The following is a 17,678-nucleotide window of genomic DNA, read 5'->3' on the forward strand; positions in this document are numbered from 1 at the left end:
AAAGGGAGCCGGGATCCATAAACCTTAAGAGGACGCTTGGGAGCAATTTCATCTAATGCTTTTGTGGCCTCAGTGTTCCAAGATTCCACGAGCTGCGTTGGAGAAATGCCCACCAGATTACAAGGAATGTCCCCAAGAGCCTCCTGGAATCTGACAGGATCCATAAGATGCCTGGGGCGGACCATCCGTGTTGTAATGCTGTCCCGGTGGAGACAGGGGGCCACCACAATCTGCATATTAACCAGAAAATGATCGGACCATGACAGGGGAGAGATGACAATGTCTCCCATGACCAGATCCGCCTGCCATTGCCCCAAGAGATAAACCAAGTCCAAGGTATGTCCACCCACATGAGTCGGGCCCTAAATGATCTAAGATAAGCCCATGGTAGCCACAGAGCTCATGAACTTCCAGACCATCCAACCCCTATCAGGAGCCAGAAGATTGAAATCCCCCAGAACCAAAAGTCTAGTTCGAATGCTGGAACAGGGACACTGCGGAGCGAGGCTGGTGGCAGCCCGTGTTTGGCTGCTGCTGTGGCCCCTGGCCCCGCCCGCCACATCTGACATCAGATGCAGGGGCCTGGCTAGCCATGCCCCCGCGTCTGACATCAGACGCAGGGGAGTGGTCTCCCTTCCATGCGGCCCCGTTTGGAAGGCTGATCAGCCCATTCTGCGTTGAGCAGCGCGGGCTTGAGTGATCCTCCCTGCCTTTTAAGGCAGGGAGAGTCGCTCCAGCCCATGCTGCCAATGTAGTGTGGGCCGATTTTTCCCCAAATGGGGCTGTGCAGCTCCTGATTGGCGGCGGCTTGGATTCTTTGTACCCATTTGCCCAATAGTGGCTCTGCTCCTGAACAGGGATACAACTGTTCAAGATGCAGCTCCTGATGGCATTGACTCCTAACACCAGTAACCCTATTGACCACTAGGGGCACTAGGGGTAGAGACAGTGAGCAAGGGGATTCCCTCTCTGACTATGCTTTCTCTACTTATCTTCCCATTTGTTAGACTGATAGTCTCAGGTTTCAACCTCTCACCTGGAGGTTTCATTCTCTCACCTTTTCCTACTTCTCTCTCTCCTCTTCCTGTATATAGCTAGCAGTAAGGCATGTAGGTCATATCTGTTTCTCTGGTGGGATTTCCTAAATAAACTACTTTATTTAGAACTTTAACTCCATGTCTCCAGACAATATTAATTAGCAGTGCTATCCTTACCAGTGCATTTCCACTGCAGCTGAAGTAGATAAAGAAATCTCCCCTCCAAGCTCTCTAACAAAAACAATGCTTTAAGATCAAGTGTCTTAAAATAAAAGTGTTGCAAAGTGTTCCAAGAATGTGCTAGTGCAAACCTAAATCCCAAGACTATAAAGATATTCAAATTATGGAACACCCTGATTTTCTTAAAAATTGTTTTTTCATCTCTTTAACCTCAACATCTCCTGAGAAGCAGCAACTCCCTAAGATATTTCAAAAATTGCCGTTACAACATCCTACAAGGAATTGATATGACACTTGTCTTCAAAAAGGCTATGTTCAAAACTTAGGACAATTAAGAACATAAGAACAGCCCTGCTGCATCAGGCTAGATCTATCTAGACCAGCATTGTATTTCCCACAGTGGCCTGCCAGATGCCTATGGTAGGAATCCCACTTTCTAAACCAACATGCCAATCGACCAGTTGATCACCTGATGTAATCCTAAGTATCAACAATGTATAGGGATTATATTAATTTATGGCAGGTGAATATTCTTATGTTTTACTGTGTCTTGAACAGGAAACTGAATGTTAAGGATAAAAAGTATAGTTGATTTTGCTAGGAAACTATGCTCCAACCATAGCAGCTGCCAGTCATGGACATACATTCATCTCAAAGCTTATCTGATTTCTTGGGCCATGGTTCTTCCTAGAGCCTACATTAGTCTGGAAATGCAAGACACCTTTGGCAGGAAGTCTCCCCTAAACTGCCAAGTTTGGAAATAATTGACAAATTGTGAGAGTGGGGGTGCTGTGAACCTTTGCCCCCAATCTTTGTAGACTTTTAAGCTAATTATGAATTCAAATAGAGCCTTCCCAAGATTCCTGGACTGTTCCCTTCATTTCCCTAAGCCAGGGGTTCCCAAACTGGCTTACGGGTACAAGTTCCCAAACGTCCCAGCTATTGCTGGACTATAACCCCACCATCCCTAGCCACAATGGCCAAAGGAATTGTAGTCCAACAACGTATGAGGGCTGCAAGTTGCGAACCCGTATCCTAAGCTACCCTTTATCTCTAAATATCTCAACAAATGCATAATAATCATATGCTTGTTGATGACCAAGATGCCATCTTTGTTTTCTTTTTGTCCTCAATATCACAAACAAGCCTGTGGGCGAAAGAAAGGTTATGTTTCCTCATAGAACTTACAAAATGATGTGTTTTCTGCCTTAATATCAAGGCAGTTGATATTAAACTGCCAACAAAACAACCTAAAACAATACTGAATATTGTTTTTCCTGTAAAAGCTTTTCTAAAAGCAATCACCCCCATTCCTGTCCAGTAGAAAGCCATTTTCTTCCTATGTTGCTAAAAGTGAGTAAAAGTGAGTAAAAAGACCTTCCCAGCTGCAAGGTGGGTAGATGTCATGGAGAATTAGGCATGCAACAAATTTATTATGTATTTTGAATAATTGGATTGTTTGTGCAAAATAAAGTCATACTTCCCAATGACTTACATATACCAAATTTTGTTAGTGGAATGCACCACTTTTTACACTGGAATATGCTCAGTGAACATTTAAATATATACAAATATATAAATATATATTAATATTATAAGCAATTCTGAATATCATATTTCCTGACTAACTACAGATATAAATTTTTGCATGTACAAAATTTGTTAATGCACTGATTTTTACACTGGAATATGCTGGGGAAAACGCTTAATTATGGCGGGGGGGCATGTTTTAGAAGAAAGTCTGAAATCAGCAGATTTTAACTGTTACTGTTCTCAAAAGATTTTTAACACTCAATAATCAGATCAGTAATTCAAAAACAATATCATGCCCAAGAGAAGCAGATCTTTCTCAAAATAATTTTTTTTATGATTCAATAACCATATATTGTAATTATTCAATTTAATGAATAATGTTTCAAGTTAAAATCCTACTCTTATTACCTAGTCCCATAATTATTAAGTAATCGCTTTTCCTACTTGTTCACTCCTATATATGGCATTTAATTCTTGCTCCTGCGCTGAAAATGTATCACATTCAGTTCAGTTAACACTGGTGACAATGACCTGATCTTAAAAGACCATAGAAAAAAGACCAACAGAATAATTAATTGCTGATTTCATTAAATTTTAAAATGAAACAAAAACCTCTGCTGAATGAGAACTCTGCAAGTATCCAGTTAAGTTTTATCTCCTGGTGGAGATCCCATTTTAAGTTACTGTGCTAAGTTACTGTGCAATTTATATTTTCCATTTCACCAGGTCATGAAAGATTCAACAGATTGCTGAAAAAAATTGTTTAAATATGCAAATCTTCAGGGTATTTAGTAATATTTCTCCAAGGATTCTATCCCAGTGCTTCGTGCCTTAACGCTCAAAAGAACATGAATCGGAAGAGGAGGTATATTGCATTTTAATTTACTACACATTTATTTTAGCAGTAGTTAATGCAGACAGCATAATTTTCTTAGAGCTCCTCTGAGAAACATGTGACTCTTTTAGAATAAAGAGGAAAATTGAGATCCATTCAGTCATGAGATGGCACATAATACTAAGATGGTATATTATACAGTTATTTGTGGTTTGATTTACTAAGTGCCTAGGAAGCTACCAATTTCACTTAAGTCGATGGGAGCTGCAAGTGCTGAGTACTCCAGAAAAACAAGTCATTATTGTATGTAGTATTATACAGTAATAGCTATTAAGGCCTCATAAAGTTGCAATTAATGGACTGCAACACGTACCTGTTATAAGCAATGAGTACTGTATTTCTATTAGCGTTTCTACATTATAATACAGCCTTGTAGCTTGCAGAGAAGATTTTGGAATGTTTGTTCAGTATAATACCTGTCAAAACAATTTTAAATAAGAATTCACAGTTCATTCCAGTAATGAAGCTAAGGTAACCCAAATAGTCAAGTTCACAACATCTGATGCAATGTAAGGCAGTCCCAAAGTTATCCAACTTGTTCTGATATTTTATTTTAGACATGATATTTTATGTATTGCACTCTGTTTAGACATATAATCACAAGACAAATGATAACGCAGGGTCTCAGTAGCAGCGAGTCAAAAAAGGGTTAACTTTTCACTTGCCCTCTCCCAGCCTTATTGGTTCTACTGGAGTCTTGTGTTCCTCCCCCGCTTGGAATGAATGAATATATATATATAACATATTCTCTTAGGCGTGCCTATCACTAATCTAATGTGTGGCAGCTTTCGCGAGAGTTCACGAACAGCTTCTGGATAGTGGTGGGGATGGGCAGACGGCGGCCAGGCCAGGCAGTCAGCTGGCGGGGAGGGAAAGAGGTGGCCAGGCTGGTGGGTGGGTGGTGAAGGAAAGCGCCGCTGGAGGGCGGTGAGAGAAAGTGGACTGGGAGGTGGGGGAGAGCGGACCGGGGCTGAAGGGAGGGGGGAGCGGACCGGGGCTGAAGGGAGGGAGATGAAATGAAGATGGGGGGAGAGACAGGGAGAACTAGGAGCTGAGATGCTCTGTGCTGGATCAGCTAGTTTGTGTGCAATTGCAGAGCCAAGGAAGCTAGCTGTTGGGCTGGGGGTCTCCCTCTGAGAAGGCAAGTAAAACCAACCTTTTAAAAAACCAACACTTTGCTGTTTGTTTTGTTTTTGTTTCCCTTGGTCAAGCCACCATGTTTCTCTCTCCCCCCTCCACCCCCATGAACCGTGTGTGTGTGTGTGTGTGTGTGTGAGAGAGAGAGAGAGAGAGAGAGAGAGAGAGAGAGAAATCCCACCCCGTGTGTGTGTTTGAGAGAGTTCTAAGCTTCTTTTTAAAAAAATCATTTTCAAAGCATGTCAAAACTGTTCTAGTACAAACTTGTAAGAAACCCCCTCACCATCCCAACGGTATACCTTCTTATGAGGAAATTAGTCAGTAAAAAAGTATTAAAAGCTTTAAAAAGAATGGGGAGGTGGGATGCTCTGACAAAAGAGATCTGTTTTTGTTTTGGTTCCCGAAGATACACTGCTTGTAGCTCTAATCTGGTCTCTGTGTGTGGGTTTCTTTCTCTCTCTCTCCCCCCGCCCTTATTAAAAATATTTATATGCTGGTTTTTTTTTTAGCAAAAGAGTTCCCAAAATGACTTAAATAGCAAAATATTAGAAAATGGTTATCTCTCTCAACATGTTTCCCCTTTTAATCATTACTATTTTATTTTGCTTTGTGCTTGTAACAGTAGTTAATATATAAATTACTCACATATTGTCTTTTTAATAAGCTTGTAAAGGCTTTTTACATTTTTAATAATTTTAACAATTTGTTTTAATAACTGTTTTATGCTGTTTTTATTGTGTCATGTATTTTAATCAGTTTTGACTTTTAAACATTTTAAATTTTGTACACCGCCTAGAGATGTACATATCAGGCTGTATAAAAATATGATAGATCGATCGATAGATAAATGGACTAAAATACTCCAATGTCTTAAAAGCAGCTTCTCAAATGGCTAAAACAAACATTAAGCATTTTCCCTCCCCCACTAAAAGTCTATTTTTGTACACTTGCTTCAAAATAAGGCTTTGCAAATGAGATCACAAGAAGCTCATTTTAAGAACTGCCTTGCCCATGAAATACAAAAAGAAATAAATCTTTCTCTGAATGTATTCTAGTGTTAAAAGTAGTGAATTCAGCTAATTTAAGTGGCAGGACAAGGTGGGGCAGAAAAAAAGGAATGAGAGAAAGAGCAGAGAGGAGAAGGAAGACAGAAGGTGGCGTGAGGTGGGCGCAAGGCTGTGTGTGGCTCCCCAGAGCGGCATCAGAATCTAATCTGGCCCACCACCAGATTTGAGTTTGACACCTGCTGGCATAGCGCATTTGCAAGAGAGAGAAAATCCAAGCCCCAATATTTTTATATATGGGGGGGGATCTTTTATGGGGGCAAAAATTCCTGTTGTACTCCCTGTAATTTCCTGCTGGATCCACCCTAGTGCATCATGCACAAACTTGACAACAGAAGAATCAAGTGCCAAAGGCAAGAAACTGGAAAACATATGACCATAGACTTCCTTCATGTGGATCTCATTACTGATTTAGGAACATAAGAAGGGCCTTGCCCAAAGCTTATTTAGTCCAGCATTCTGTTTCCCATAGTGGCTCACTAGATGCCCCTTGGAAGCTCACAGGGAAATGAAAGCATGCCCCCCTCTTTTTGCTGTTGCTCAAACTTAGATTTAAATTTGGTTGTTTGGCTTTTAAACAAATTTCTTCTTTCACCAGAAGAAAGAAGGTTGTAGGTTTCTATCCATCATGATTATTTAGAAAACCCGCAACAGTGCAGTGTTGGCTTTCTCCTCTTGTAGCTAGCTTTAGACAAAAAGGTTGTTCACACGACCAAAATAACTTCCCTCACATGAGTAAGGGATCCGCAGTGGTGGATTTAAGCAGAGGCAGAGTAGGCACTTGCCTATGGTGGCAACATCTGAGGAGCAGCAAATTTTGCCGCTCCTCAGATTTTGCCACCTCTCTCTGGGGCAGCGAGGGCAGCAAGAGAGAGCTCCTTCAATCTTCCCTCCTCCCTCCAAAATGACTGCACATGTGGAGAAAGGCCTATAATGGACTGCAGACGGCATGTGCAGTCATTTGAGAGGGAGGAGGGGAGATGGAAGGACATCTCCCTTTCTGCCCTCATTGCCCATGCAGCAGCTTTGCTAAAAGAGTGAACTTTCCCCACAGCCCACTACCACCCTCCCCACTGCAGCTGCTGCCGCCCTGTCACCTGCATGGCATTTTAAAGCTAGAGGGGGAGTCTTCCCCTCACAGCCACCACTGTGTGGCCTTCGCCGATTTTATCCCACCATGCACAGTGGTGGTTTCTAAGGAGAAAAAAGTGGAGCTTTCTTCCTCCAACCCCACTCTCCCTGTAGTGGCGAGGGCGGGAAATCCTTGGCTGGCTATAATCTGCCCCTGGAGATCCACCCACACTCTGCTGGACCATGAAACCACATGACTGGCACAGTGGAGCTGCCTGCAATAGAGATCTGGAGGAGGAAGTCCTCCAGTATCCTACAATGCATTGCACAGTCAGTGGATAGGTTGCCTGTGTCAATATAGCAGCTCCTGGCTTCCTGGCTGCTCTATAGGCAGTACTCTAGTACTCTTCTGGCAGAGCCAGCCGGGCTGCCAGAAGTTGCTGTGAACAGCCCCAATCACACACACAGTTGGGACTGTTGAGGTAAGATGGCTTTGCCCTTCTTACCTTGGTTAAAGGCAAGGTAGAAGAACAGGTTAACCCTGCTCTGGAGCAGCAGGGTAGGAGTGTGTTCTGTGGCTCCACACGAGCTTCTGCACCTGGGTTTTCCTGCTCCTACCCTACTGTGGCTGGTCATGTGAATGACCTTAATATGTTCCATCACTTATCATACTCAGACTGAAACTTTACTTCTAAATTTTAACGATAGCACTTCATTCTAAAAATAGGAACATGAGTAATGCTCATAAGGAGAAAAGATCTGAACGCAAATATCAATTAACCTGATGACATGAGAAGCTGTGAAGGCATATATTAAAACATCTCCAATGACTACATTAGGGGAAAGGCAATGCGTCATCATTCTCCAAGGGTTTAAGATCTCTTATTGGCAGAAACCAGGAGTCAACCATATTAGACACTCTTCTAAAATGACTTAAAAAAAAAAAAACTATTTAAATATACTGCACAATGGCCCTGTCTAAACCAATTTGTTCCACTAGCTATAATGGTTTACAAATTTTTATGTTAAATAGAGCAGAGGATTTCCCTTAAAACAAAAAACCTGACATATATATATTACTACTTCAAGCAACTGAGCTTACAAGAATTCCATTTCAATTAAAACATCATTAATTATTCGGACGGAGAATACAATGATCCATGTGAAAGATATAGTCCATGTGAATGATCAACAATACATCCCATATGTAAGATCAAATCCCTACAGCTGTGTTTTTCTGGATTTTTGCAGAAACTTTCAAGAGGTGTTTTGTTTGAAATCCATTTGATTCTGGTTAGGGACAGCAAGAATACCTAGAAGCTATTCTCACGAGCAGCTGAAACTGGGCTAAGGGAGCCCAGACTGGTTTCAGCTGCTCATGTGCAGCAATGGGAGCTGCACAGCTCCCAGCGGCAAGTCGGCCTATTTGCCCTTCCTTAAACAAGGTTAGTGGACTGAATGCTCTGCTAATCCCATTTGTTGTTGTTGTGTGTCGCTGTTGTGCGGCTCCGTGTCGCAGCAACTCATGAGTACACCCCCGACCGGTTTTCACACATCATTACTTTCAGTGGGAGTCAATCATTTCTCCCAGCTAAGAACTTCTGACCTTTATAACCAGAGATTTGGTCTTTTTCTTTCTGCAGACCACTACTAATGAATACACAGCTGGGCACAGGAAGATCAAAAGAGGCTTTTAAGATGCCCATAAACTCAATAATTAACTAAATAATTTAGGCACAGCAATTCTCTCAAGGAACCCCATATTGTAATGACCTACTGGCCGGCTGCCCAGCCGCTGAGAACCGCTCTCTTCAGAGGGGACGGGAGAGCCGCCAGACGCAGTCCAACAGGAACAAAGACAGAGCATAGTCACAAAACATTGCCAAAAGTCTGCACTGGGAATTCCACAGACATCAGGATCAGGAGTGAACACAATTGTAGTCAGTACAAACAAACAGGCTTGGTTTTGAGGTCAAGGTTGCCCATGGTCAGGGCTGTTCACCATGGACATTGGTTCCAGCACAGATCCAGCTTTCAGGCTGCTCTAAATAGGCTGTGTGCTGACAGTCCCGCCCCTCACTGTAGCTGAATCTTGTCAGGGAGATGCAGCCGGGTCAGAGCTGGAACACCTGTTCTTTCTGGCCAGCCTTTCCAATCTGTGGTGTGCCTCCCTTTGAACCTGTACTCTGGCCAAATGTCACTGCTGGAGATCTGGGACAGGCACCTTGACTTCAAGTACCTCAGAGGCTTTATCAGGAGGAGAAAGGGAGGGAGGCAGAGGAGCCTACAAGCCTGTCAGTTCTGGCTCTGCTAAGTCAACCGGAGTCTCAACCTGTTCCGAGTCTTCATCTGAAGAATCCTCCTCCACACACCCAATGGTGGTTATCACACATACATCTCAGAAGAGCTCTGAGGATCATCACTCAATACAGCAAGGAAGACCAGCTGGAAATAAACTACCATAAAACCAAAATCATGGCCTTGGCTAACAGACCCAGACATACTCCTGGTGCATAGATGGGCACAAAATTGAGCAGGTCTTGTGCTTTAAATACCTGGGGGTGGTTCTCCATGCCTCCTGCAACAGAAAAGCTCACAGCAATTAAGTTGTTCAAAATGCATAGAGGAGTACCTCCACTATTCCTAAATTATTCTGGACAAGATGTGGCTTCTACATACCTGCAACCCTCAAACTGTTTGAAACCCAAGTCGCTGGTGCAGCTTCTCTATGGTGCCCAATCTGACCCCTTCTCCAACTTCACCCCACTGGAGCTTGTCCAGCACAAATTCCCAAGAGCAGTTCTCCAAGTCCTGCGGTGTGTCTTCAATGCTAGCCTACATCTGGAGACAGGTCTGATTAAAGTTTGAATGGCCATACTCAACCACTGCTAAGACTGTCCCTCAGCCCAATGGGTCTAGCCCCCCTTACGCTACAGGACAACTACCAGTCCAATTGGAAACAGACACTTCTGACAAAAATGTCATCTCTGGGACTCCCCCCCCACCCACCCAACTTGTCATGGGCTACAAACAGGTAAAAACCTCATCAAACAGCACATAATGGACACAGAACACCAATCCAATCTAGGCAGGGCCCTGAACTTCCTCATCAATGAAAGACAAAGATAGAATGTTGGTCCTACCTGTGAAGGGTTCTTTTTCTCAGTGTCTGATTTTATCCATAAAGATGGGTTGTGTTCCTATATCATGCCTCAGGAAGACAGGAAAATGCAGTTAAATGTGCATGTGATATCCAGTAGGTTGTTAGGTGGAGCTCCCCCAGACTCCAGTTTCGGACGGTTGAGCCATGCAATAGCATACACTAGAGGAAAGGAGACTTTAGAAAAGAAAATAAGTCAGGGAAACAAGAGAAAGCAGACAGATTAGCAGAAGGAGTAGTATCAGCGGTAAATAACCATCTGTAAACCTGGGAGTCACCACCTCCCACTAGGAGAAAGTGAAGGAAGTCTAAACACTAGTCCGCAGGGGGGCAGATAAAATCAGACACTGCGAAAAAGAACCCTTCACAGGTAGGACCAATGTTTCTTTTCCCACAGTTGTCTGGTTTTATCCATAAAGATGAGACGTGCCCAAGATAGTGAACCTGCATAATAAGTAGGGGAAGCGGACCCTAAACCACCCTTTGGAGGACGGTGTGTGCCATGGCTGCTTGATCAGCATGGAAGGAAAAGATCTTGTAATGTTTAATGAAAGGTGATATAGATGACCAGATGGCCACTTTGCATATGACCTGGAGAGAAGCGTTCCCAAAGAAAGCTGCTGAAGTACTTGCACTGCGTGTAGAGTGCACCGTGATCCCCCCTGGGATGGGAAGTTCGAGGGATTGGTAAGATAGGCAGATAGTGGCCTTAATTCATTTTCCTAGAGTAAGTTTGGACGCCTTTAGACCCAGTGACCTGGGGTGGAAAGACACAAAGAGGGCATCTGACTTGTGGTGAGCGCTGGTACGTTTGAGATATACCCTAATGACCTTGCATATGTCTAGGGTGTGCCCGGCTTTTTCTTTAGGGTGTGTAGGTTTGGAGCAGAAAGAGGGGAGTACCACTTCCTGAGATCTGTGCAAGGTGGAGTTGACTTTGTGAATAAAGGTTGGATCGAGGCACAGAATGACTGTGTCTTTCGAGAAGGTGCAAAGATCCTTGTGGGCTTAAAGTGCTGCCAGTTCAGATACTCGTCTAGCCGAGGTGATGCCGACCAAAAAGAGTACCTTGTATGATAGAATCTTAAGGGGAGTTGTGCTAATAGGTTCGAATGGGGAGTGGTTACGGGCGTTGAGGACCTTGTTCAAGTCCCAGGAAGGGAATCTGTGCACCTGTGGAGGGGCTAAGTTGTTCGCTTCCCTGAGGAAGCAGGAGAGGTGAGGATGCAGCAAGGAGGAGCCTCTGATGTTCAGAGGGAGAACCGTTGCTAGGGCTGACACCTGTCTGATTAGGGTTTTAGGACGCAGTCCCATGGTCAGGCCCTCCTGGAGAAACGACAGGACTTCAGATATACCCACCGTGAAGGGAGAAATTTGTTTCCTGCGTGCCCACCTGGAGAAGGCGGCCCAAGTAGTCTGGTATATGCGACTCGTAGATGGGCGTCTTGAGGCTAGTATGGTTATCTTGTATATCTTGTACGGCTAGCGAGTAGCCTGCTTGAGCTAGTTTGGCGCGCTCAATCACCATACATGAGTAGTTGTAACCATTCTGGGTCCGGATGCTGGATGGGACCCTGACTGAGAAGGTCTCTCTGGCGAGGAAGAAGCCAGGTCTCGTACTGAAAGAGACATTAGATCTGCGAACCACAGATGTCTGGGCCATCTTGGGGCTATCAGAATGATGTTCTCCCTTTCGATTATCAGCTTTTGAATCACCTTGGGAATGATGGCCATCGGGGGGAACGCGTAGAGGAGGATCGGGGGCCAGGTCGCTGTGAGGGCATCTGTCTGTTCGGCTGAGTGCGAGTTGTATCTGGTGAAGAACTGGGGGAGCATGTGGTTCTTCTGAGATGCAAAGAGGTCCACTATGGGTAACCCAAACACCTCCGTGACCCGTTGAAACACTTCCGAGTTTAGAGACCACTCTGCCACATCTATGGTCTGGCGACTGAGCCAGTCCGCTGCTAGGTTTGTCGCACCGCTCAGATGCTCGGCCATGATGGAGGCAAGATGGGCCTGAGCCAGGTTGAACAAGAGGGAAGCTTCCCTCATCATGGTTTTGGATCTTGTGCCGCCTTGATTTATGATGTAGGCTTTGGCAGCCATGTTGTCTGTCCTGATCAGCATGTGATGGTCCTGGATTAATGGAAGAAAGCACACAAGAACCAGGCAAATGGCTTGCAATTCCAGGAGGTTGATGTTCTTTGAAGATTCATCGGGAGACCGTGCCCTGAGCTAGATGGTGATCGTAATGGGCTCCCCAGCCGGAGAGACATGCATCAGTGGTGATTGTGATCCTGCATGGGGGGAGGGGTTTAGCGGCAGTCCCTGGTGTATGGCTGGTGAGAGCCACCAGGGCAGGGAGCGGATGACCTTGGTGGGAATACGGAGCACCTTGTGCATCTTGGATGTGATGAGCTCCTGGAAGGTCCTGAGGAACCTGGAGGGGGCTGGAGTGCCAGCAGGACCATGGATTGCACTCCATGCAAGACACCATGGAGCCCATGAGTTGAGCCAGAAGTTGAAGGGCTGCCCGAGGGCTGCGAAGCAGGGGCCTGATCAGATCCTCTATCTTTGATATGAGTTCCAGAGAGAGGGATATGGTGCCCTTGACAGTGTCAAGAACTGCTCCTAGATGTTGATGTACTACATAGTTCAGTTTCTCTTTCACAACAACCCAGTGAAGTAGGTTAGGGTGAGAAAGAAGTGACAGTCTCAGACTAACCTACTTCACTGGGTTGTTGTGAAAGAGAAACTGAACTATGTAGTACACCGCTCTGGGCTCCTTGGAGTAAGAGCGGGATATAAATGTAAAATCATCATCATCATCATCGTGAATGCCCTGGGAGCCGATGAAAGGCCAAAGGGCATGGCTGTATACTGGAAGTGCTTGTTGAGGACCTGAAACCGAAGGAACCTGCGATGGGGGTGGGGTGTAAATGGGAATATGCAGGTATGCCTCGGAGAGGTCTATAGATGTCAGGTATCCCCCTCTGTGCACTGCCTCCTTGGTGGTACGAAGGGACTCCATTGGGAAATGGCGCTTCTTTATAAAATGGTTTAGGTGCTTGAGGTAGAGTACGGCCCTCCATAAGCCATCCTTCTTTGGCACCAGGAAAAGGAGGGAGTAGACGCCTTGTGATAGTTTGGCCGTAGGCACCGGCTCGATAGCGTGGATCTGGAGCAGATGACTCAGAGCTTGAGACATCAGCTTCTTCTTCTCTGGGACCTTGGGGGTGGGAGTGGTGGTGACGAAATCGGGTGGACAAACCATGAAGTCCAAGCAGAGGCCATTTGTTATGGTGTTTTGCACCCAGATGTTGGGAGAAGACTGGCTCCAGATTGGTGAAAATAAGCAGAGTTGGCCTCCAACGGGCCAGGAGTCATTGTTTCTGGTTCTGCTGGAAGCTTGTTCCTGAGGACTGTTGGGTGGACTCTGTTATTTCCCTGGAATCATTGAGGACTGTTGGGTGGAACCTGTTATTTCCCCGGAATCATTGGTGTCTCTTTTGTCACCAGTTGCCTCTGTAAGAGGTATTGAAGGAATGGTGGTCCCTGGAGGGGTTAGAGTAGGAGTGGAAGCCGAACCTGTAGGGATGAAAATAAGGCTGGGTAGTGTGTCACGAGTGTGGGAAGTCCTTGAGAGGGGTAGGCATAGCCTTCTTTTTATCCCTGGTTTCCACCAGGACCTGATCTAAAGAGTCCCCAAATAATTTGGCTCCCGAAAAAGGGGAGAATGCCAAGTTAAGCTTGGACTTGTGGTCCACTTTCCAGTTTTTTAACCAGAGGCACCTCCGGACCGCTACTCCTGCTGCCATGGACCTGGAAGCGTGTTGAACGCAGTCGAGACTGGAATCGGCTGCAAAGGCGGCTGCCTTGGCTAATTTATTGATGCCCAGTCTGAGTTCCTTATTTTCTGGGGGAACGAGTTGGATGAATAGCTTTGCACAGAGCACGGTGGCCCTGGAGAAAATAGAGTTGGCTGAAGCCGCCCTAATTACATTAGCTGCCCCATCATGTACTTCCATAAGGAGGAAATCACATCTTTTATCTTCCGGTATCTTCAGCTGTTCGTCCTTGTCTTTGTTGATCAACGTTCTGAACACCAATTGTGCCACTGGGGCATCTACTACAGGAGAGACCAAGAGTGACATAATATCATTGGGTAGACTGTACAATTTCTTTGGACATGGAGTAACCAGTCTAGATGCAAAGTGCATCTTCCTCTCAGCCATCATGGTGTCCTTAAACAGAGGGGGCAAAGGGACAGAGGAAGAGGAAGAGGATGTGGATGGGAAGACTGCCTGGTTGAAGGAAGGGGGGGGGATAGCATCTGGAGATGTGTCTTTAATGACCCTGCGTGCTTTGGCTAACAATACCTCAAAGTCTGACTGTTGAAAAAGCCTAACTGAGCTAACTTGATTAGGTTGCTCATCCTCCTGTGATAGTTCGCCTTCCTCCGTGGAAGAGGAGGATGAGGAATCCTCTGACTGGGAGGGAAGAGGATGGGAAGGAGGTGGAAGCATAGGGGCGGGGGGGGGGACAGGCTCCTGAGGAGCTGTAGGTAAACATTATTTATATGTAGGCGGTGGCAGGTGTCCCTCATCCAAAGAGGAGGAAAGTGGCAATGGTTCCACAGGCCGTTTGGACTTGTGCGACTTAGGAGGCCTGGGCAGGAATTGTCCCTTCTCATTGGGTGGAATGAACCCTCTGGTGGGGCTGGATCCTGGTGATGAGGACAGAAAACTGGGCTTATTGGCATGAAGCGTAGTCCTAGAGAGGACGGGGGGGGGGGCAGCCCCCATCTCTGATCTAATAAAGGATCTAAGCCAGGCTTCAAATTCAGGTGCTGGCTGCTTAAACTGCCTCTCTGGCATTGTAGTAGAGTTACTCAGGTTTATGGGCAGTTGCCTCATGGTTTCCAATGCAGCTCCAGCCTGTGCAGAACTTGGGCTGGTAGTATTGGAGCTTGATGACTGGGATATGGGGGGGGGGATAGCCAGCAAGCCGGGGTCCCTCTCCCCCACTAAGTTTCCAGCATCATTCATCGCAGGCGTGAATGAGGCACCCGTCCTGAAATGTGCATCAGTAAAGCCCCCTTGAGTTTGATCTCAGGGCATGCTGGTGAGACCTCTGGAGCCAGGAGGCAGCTTTTTGCCTCCCCTCTGGGGGTCTCCTTGTGAGTAGCCGTGGCACGGAGCTGCGTCGCGGCTACTCATGATTTTTAAAACCAGGTTTGCGGAGCGCTCGCTCCACAAACGTGGTTTTAGGGCAGGGGTACTTAGGTGGGTTACCCACCTAGCAACCACTGGGCTTGCAGCCGAGCCCAGTGGTTTACACAGTGGGGCGAAATCGGGCTAGCCTCCGCTAGACTGATTTTGCCCTATCGAGTGAATAGCCTTAGTGTCTCTCTCCTGCTCTGTGACTCCAATCCTGCTACCACGCATAACATTGCCAAGTTCTGCATGGCAGCATGCAAAATCCATCGGGTCCTGACAGGCAAGACCTAAGCAGCGCTTAGCTTTACAACTTAGTCTTGGCAATCTCAACAGCATTTTATTGTAGCATTTTATGTTTTTTTAAATAGTTTTTACAATTTTAAAGCTTTACAGATTTTAGGACTTTGGGATTTTAAGATTTATGGATTTTGAGATTCTGAAATTTTAAGCCTTTGGGATTCAGGATTCTTGGATTTAGAGTTTTTGGGATTTTAAGACTGTATGCACCATTTTTAAGCCATCTCCGATACCATTAGAACCTACTTTATGCTGGTCGAAGGCCATAATAAAGATAGATCTGATACCGGCACTGAGCAATAGTCAAGAGATTGGGAGTCATTCCAGTGCCATATTTTCCAGACTAATTCTCTGTTCACTGTGGTTTGGCATTCCACCTGATTGTTAACCATAATTAACAGAAATCTGTCCCCTTGCACCAAACCTAGCTTTGAAATGAATTCCAAGCACCCTTTTTTTTTTTGGTGCTTAGAATTTACGAAAAAGAATGTTGGCAGATGTAATGCTGAACCATAGTAAAGAGATGTAGGGGTGCCTGAAAAGTGAAAGGGATGTACTTTGGGGAGGAAGTGCAGTTCTGCACTTACTCCCAGTCCCTTCATCCTTGTTAGCAATAAACGTTGTTACACCTAGAGTATACAAGTCATTTAAATTTTCAAATAAGCAGATCCAGCTGGCTCATAAGGAACTATTTTGTATCTGTTAAAGCCAAATACAGTATAACACGTTGTTTTAATTAGAACTAATCTGCCTACTTTCCTTTCACTATCACTACAACTGGACTAAATTTGGTCCAAATTGGTTAGGCAGTTCACAAGTTAGCTCACTTGCACCTCAGACATTCATGGATCCACCATCTTGATGACATAATCACAAATTATGTGTTTGAGGTATCCCTACAACTGTACCAAATTTAGTCCAAATCAGTTCCCATTTGCACCTCAAAAGCTCATGTGTCCACCATCTTAAATTGGGGTGGATGCCATCATTAGAAACTACGCCCTTGAGCTGTCCCTATGTGTCCCTATACCTGTAGGAGATATGGTACAAATCGGTCAGGCAGTTCACAAGTTAGCCAAATTGCGCCTCAAATGTTCGCATGTCCACCATCTTGAATTGGGGTGGATGACATCATCACAAACCATGTCATTGAGGAGTCCCTTGGTGTCATGGATCAGACTTCTGACTCAGAAGAGTCAGAACAGGAACAGGAGGATTCACCTGCTAGTGAGGGCTTAGAGGCACAGCAACAGGACTTGGCAGGGAGCCCACACTCTGGAGCTGAGGATTCACAACAGCTGTCAGACATGATTTCTGATGGGGAGGAGCCTGGGATTTCACCTGTCTTGAGAAGACGGCTCAAGAGGGAGGCTCAGTGGAAGTCACACAGGCGCAGGAGATCACTAGAGAGGAAGCCGAAGTGCTGACTCAGGGAAGCCTGATTGGCTGCTGGTTCTCTTGAGCCATATATATTTGGTAGTCTCTCAGTTGCTCAGGTGATGTTTCCAATGTCCGCTGGCTGAAGATAGTGTGCCATTGAATTCCCAAACTTTGGCCGAGTTCCAGTTTGCCTTGTTTATGCTTTCCTGCTTTATTCTGTTAATTCCTTGCTTCTGTTGTCCTTAGCTATTTTCATTCCTTTGCTCTGTGTTTTCTTTCACTTATTACTCAGTTATTGTTAGAAGGGGGTACCTAGTTCAGTTCAGGGGACTTAATTCATTTACTGGTTGTTTTTTTTGGTGAGCCTTTTATTTTTCACTCGTGCAATTCCGCTGCCGCTTTCTGTTAACTCACTGGGGAGTGCTGAAGGGGATTGTAAATCCTTTTGGGTTAGCTGAGCTAACAGATTTACGACACTTTGTGTCACTCATTACAACTGTACCAAATTTGATTCAAATTGGTTAGGCTCACTGTTCCCTCTAAGAGGGCCTGTCTCCGTGTGACCACTAGACGAGCTGGCCGTAAGTGGAGACAGACCTCCTCAAGTGACCTCAATGGGCGGTGGGGCACATAACAAAGAAGACATTCTCTTAAATATCTAGGGCTTAAGCCATTTAGGGATTTATAAGTCATAACTAGCACTTT

At 45.3% G+C, this 17,678-nt stretch overlaps 1 long non-coding RNA gene across 1 annotated transcript in view; it reads right to left on the reverse strand.

Annotated features, from left to right (window-relative positions):
- Nucleotides 1–17,678, reverse strand: part of LOC128349037 (uncharacterized) — a 67,352-nt gene that overhangs the window by 11,797 nt on the left and 37,877 nt on the right. Inside the window, exon 3 of the long non-coding RNA XR_008318510.1 lies at nt 3,959–4,061. This is a non-coding gene — a long non-coding RNA (uncharacterized LOC128349037). The remainder of the gene's footprint in view (nt 1–3,958; nt 4,062–17,678) is intronic.

Source organism: Hemicordylus capensis, chromosome 3 (genome assembly GCF_027244095.1).
Source record: "Hemicordylus capensis ecotype Gifberg chromosome 3, rHemCap1.1.pri, whole genome shotgun sequence".
Taxonomy (NCBI): Eukaryota; Metazoa; Chordata; class Lepidosauria; order Squamata; family Cordylidae; genus Hemicordylus; species Hemicordylus capensis.